This window comes from Colobus angolensis, unplaced genomic scaffold, assembly GCF_000951035.1.
Source record: "Colobus angolensis palliatus isolate OR3802 unplaced genomic scaffold, Cang.pa_1.0 Scaffold346, whole genome shotgun sequence".
NCBI lineage: Eukaryota > Metazoa > Chordata > Mammalia > Primates > Cercopithecidae > Colobus > Colobus angolensis.
The window spans coordinates 234,178-238,927 of record NW_012116777.1 but is presented as its reverse complement, the minus strand read 5'-3'; the positions used below and the strand labels follow the sequence as shown (position 1 = coordinate 238,927).

Here is a 4,750-nt window from a genome sequence, read left to right as displayed (position 1 = left end):
GTGCAGCTTGTGAGACTATGGAGCCCCTGAGAGGCACAATGACATACCTGGGATCACAGAATTAATAAATTAAACATAAGGACTTTAACTCAGCTTTGTATTCCCAAACCTGTGGCTCTGGCTGCATTCCATTTCCTCAGGGACTAGTGCAGGAGGTGCTGTATTTGCATAATTGTGCAGAGGTAATAAGATGAAATGGGAGAGAAAGGTGAGCAGTCAGTAATTCAGAAAAGCCTTTGAGAATGTCTTATTGAAGGAAAAATAAAACCTTCAAGAAATGACCTCATTTCTTTGGTGAAAGACCATAACAGTACTAAGGACTCTGGTAATCAAAAACTTACATTCTAAAGACAGTCACCTATACAGCTCAGTTGGCCATAATCTCTCAAGAGAGAAACATGTTCTGCTGTATACCAACTTTCTGAGGCTCTTGCTTCAGCAGGGTTAGAGTGAAAGCCTTTTCTAAAGATGCAGAAGTTGGCTCAGTTCTCAATTTTTCAACCTCAATGCTTCAAGCCACTGGCAAAAGCCACCAAATCTAAAACCAAGGAGCCCAGGGCTGTCCCATCTAAGCAAGTCTTCATTTGTAAATCCATCTGGGTAGCTTCATACCCCCTCACCATCACCATATGTGTGTGTAAGGGTCAGGAGCAGGAAATGAAGAGGCCCTCATCTGGGAAGAGGAAGGAACATGTGGTTAGGTGCTGGAAATTTGGTGAATCTTATATGATCATATCTCAGGTCATGACTGGTGAGACAAAAAGGTGTCGGTATCCAAATTTGTGTACTCAGATGTTAGTCCCAAGACTTCAAGCTGTCATCTAGATTCCTCTGTGGCTGAAAGTCTATGCCTGATCTGGAGAGCAGATTTTCTAATGTGGGTATTGTTCTGTGTAGGAAGCATGTGAGGAGAGAAGAAAAGAAATACACACAATACCTTCAAGGGTAATCAGCCTTTAACCCAAGTATATGGCAATACAGATATAATAAGCAAATCATATAATCAGCAAATGTTATAATAAACAAATTGCAATGGGAAGGGGAGAAGAGAAAAAATATATATATTTACACTCACCAGACTATAGAGAAATCATTGCCAGACTGGTAAGCAATAGTCTGGGCTCCAGAGTCAGTCACCTGTCCGTGCACAGATAAGGAGAGGTCTCATGAAGCTTTGATACAGTCTAGAACCCTAGCTCTTTTTGTAATGTGTTGTTTGGCATGAGGCCCAGTCACGAGGGAGCTTTGTGACTGGGCCCAAAGAACACAAAAAGTTCAACTTGTTTTTGTGATTGTAATAGATTGAAATAAAGATTTCTCCCAAGCAATGCTGGATAAATCCCTCAACAGGTTCAAACAACCTGTTGTGGGACTTGGTGACTATTGTTTGTTTCTGTGTTCAATTGAGCTCAAATTTAATATTTAATTTTTCCTCCACATTCAGCCTCAATTTGATACCCAATTGTAGAAAAATACCCTTACAGGTACTCGGGGAAGGCACAGTTGGTGTAGATTACATATACAGGGTTAGCACAAGAGAATTAAAAGCACAGTTAATATTACCACACCCACCATGGCTTTGCAAGGAGAGTAATATTGTGACAATTGTCTGGGATATACACATAACATCCAGTATGCAATAAGGTGTAAACCCCTACTTGGGCTGCGATTAGCATATGTAACACCATTGAATTTAGCAACATAACAGTATGCAGCTGAGCAAATTCATCCGATAACAATGTAAGTTTGGTGCTACTATCATTAAGAGCTCTTTCTACATGCAAGCTTAACATTTTAATTTGTTGCTGAAGCAGGACTGTAGGGTACCACCACCAGGCAGTCCAGCGGATTTGTAAGCAGCGATGTTTGAAAGCATCTAGATTACTGGGGAGGAGTGTATTTTCCCTGATGGTGAACGGAATTAATGGCCACCCTCAAGTGCATCTCCCCATCCAATATGAGAGCAGATATTGCCATCCATAGGATCCACATACCCAGAAGGCCCCTCCAGGGGACAGCAATGGTTTTACTATAATTATAGTGTATTAAGCTGCTATTAAAATGTGAAAGAGGTTGTGTTTTATTGGAGACAATGTTGTTGATTTGGAGTATGTGTTGACAATTGTCTGGCAGGAGAAATCCCAGAATAACATTAAAGAGGCCACTTAAGGCCTTCAGAAAAAAGTGGTGCTATATGGAATGTGGCCACCAGCACAGCAGTTCCCAGTATGTACCATTGTATACATATTGAGCAGAATACCAAGGCTTTTGACACAAGGCGAGGGTGGAGTTCACATTTTGTCTGACTTGGGCAAAGATAGATTGCTTGGTTTGGTCAAAGGAAGTCCAGGTTGGATTGCAAGTGTTTTTGTTATGGCCCCATTGATAGCAACATAGCCATTCAAAAATGTTGGCAGGGACAATTTTCTAAGGTAGCCCATTCCCAGTGGCCTCTGGCAACTCAACACATAACCAACATTAACTGCTGTTGGCTTCTTTTACAGCAGTGGCTACCCAGTGGATAAATTTATTCTTGGCCTCAGACACAAACACACATGTGCTGACCATTACTAGATTGGTTATTCCTTGCAATATTGCCTTTCATTGCAACTTGAACGTGTTGTAATCCGTTCATCCTCATTTAATTTTGCAGTTATGGTGGAAATTTTGGCCTGTTGGGCAGAGGGAGATGGTCCCCATTTCCCTGATCATGTTTCTTAAAAGCCTTATAGTTGAAGTAATTCTGCAAATTCATTGATACAAAAATGCCTGGAGACAAAAACTCAATTACAACGAGGAGTATCACTATATGGATGAAGGCCAATGTACCGATGATCAGATCATGAGGCTTAGGCCTTTGACCCAGAGTGTGAAAATGGGGAAGAACAGAAAAAAGCTGTTGGCTAAGATTACAATGCCAGCTGAAGAGAAAACAACATTTTTAATAATAGCATATGTAAAAAGTACATTTATATTAATAGCATGGAAAAACATATTTTATATATCTGAAAAATAATAATAGATCTCAATCAGGAACCATGGCTCATGCCTGTAATTCCAGCTCTTTGGGAGGCCAAGATGGGTAGATCATGAGGTCAGGAGTTGAAAACCAGCCTGGGCAATACGATGAAAACTCGTTTCTACTAAAAGAAAAAATACAAAAATTAGCTGGGTGTGGTGATGGGTACTGGTAATCCCAGGTACTAGGCTGTGGCAGGAGAATTGCTTGACCTCAGGAGGTGAGGTGTCAGTGAGCCGAGATCACACCACTGCACTGCAGCCTAGGTGACAGAGCAAGACTCCATCTCGGAGTGGGAGGGGGGAAAGAATAATAAATCTCACATTATCAGTGAGATTCTAAAGTTGTCAAAATAGTTCTTTTTATTTTTATTTTGCCCACTTGTTATTGATAAAATCTATCACATTAATTTTTGATAATTCAGCCTTTATATTACTTTCTACAAAACAGTGCAAGACCAGTATATTTAAAATTATGCCTCCATAGGGGGCAGACTGTCTATATTCCTCATGCACCTGGGCCCCCTGTTTTAGAAACCACATTCTCATTGCCCTGCATTCTCTGACTTTATATTAAGTCCCAAAACAGTTACAATTATTTAGAATTAATATTACTTTGTCAGTTAATGAATACAAGTGTATGTTAATGTGGAAGGATCACTCAAGTAAACAATTTTTATAAAAATCCATTTGAAAACTTATATCCCGTTCCTTTTCCTCCCTGTCACTGCTGAGGCCGCACGCGTGAGGCCTCTCTGCCGCCGCTGCAGAAGCCGCGGCGATGCGCTATGTCGCCTCCTATCTGCTGGCTGCGCTTGGGGGTAACTCCTACCCCAGCGGCAAGGACATCAAGAAGATCTTGGACAGCGTGGGCATCAAGGCGGACGACGACCGACTCAACAAGGTTATTGGTGAGTTGAATGGAAAAAACATTGAAGACGTCATTGCCCAGGGTATTGGCAAGCTTGCTAGTGTACCTGCCGGTGGGGCTGTGGCCGTATCCACTGCCCCAGGCTCTGCAGCGCCTGCAGCTGGTTCCGCACCTGCTGCAGCAGAGGAGAAGAAAGATGAGAAGGAGGAGGAGTCTGAAGAGTCAGACGATGACATGGGATTTGACCTCTTTGATTAAATTCCTGCTCCCCTACAAATAAAGCCTTTTTATACATTTAAAAAAAAATGAAAACTTACATCCCAACACTTGGATGTATTTTGTTCTTTATGTATCTTCCACATTTTTGAACCCTTGAGATTATATTGAACCCACTGTGATAATTTATAATCTCTCTATATTTCACTAGGAGATTGGTAATATTGACCTTATCTGAAACCTTTTATTCTGTTTGTCATGAATTGTAATATGTTCTCAGTATCTGGAAATCTGAACATCAATGTCTTTTTGAGGAATGGACATATAATAGAAACTAGTTTAAAACGAGGACATGTGGCCGGGCGCGATGGTTCATGCCTGTAATCCCAGCACTTTGGGAGGCCGAGATGGGTGGATCACGAGGTCGGGAGATCGAGACCATCCTGGCTAACACAGTGAAACCCCGTCTCTACTAAAAATACAAAAAACTAGCCGAGCGAGGTTGTGGGCGCCTGTAGTCCCAGCTACTTGGGAGGCTGGGGGTGGATAATGGCATAAACCCGGGAGGCGGAGCTTGCAGTGAGCTGAGATCCGGCCACCGCACTCCAGCTTGGGCGACAGAGTGAGGCTCTGTCTCAAAAAAAA

General features: G+C 42.0%; 1 pseudogene across 1 annotated transcript; it reads left to right on the top strand.

Annotated features, from left to right (window-relative positions):
* The first annotated feature begins 3,732 nt into the window (after positions 1 to 3,732).
* Positions 3,733 to 4,195, top strand: LOC105519365 (annotated as a pseudogene). The gene has a single exon (XR_001002954.1). The product of XR_001002954.1 is annotated as a 60S acidic ribosomal protein P2 pseudogene (transcript).
* Positions 4,196 to 4,750: the final 555 nt, after the last annotated feature.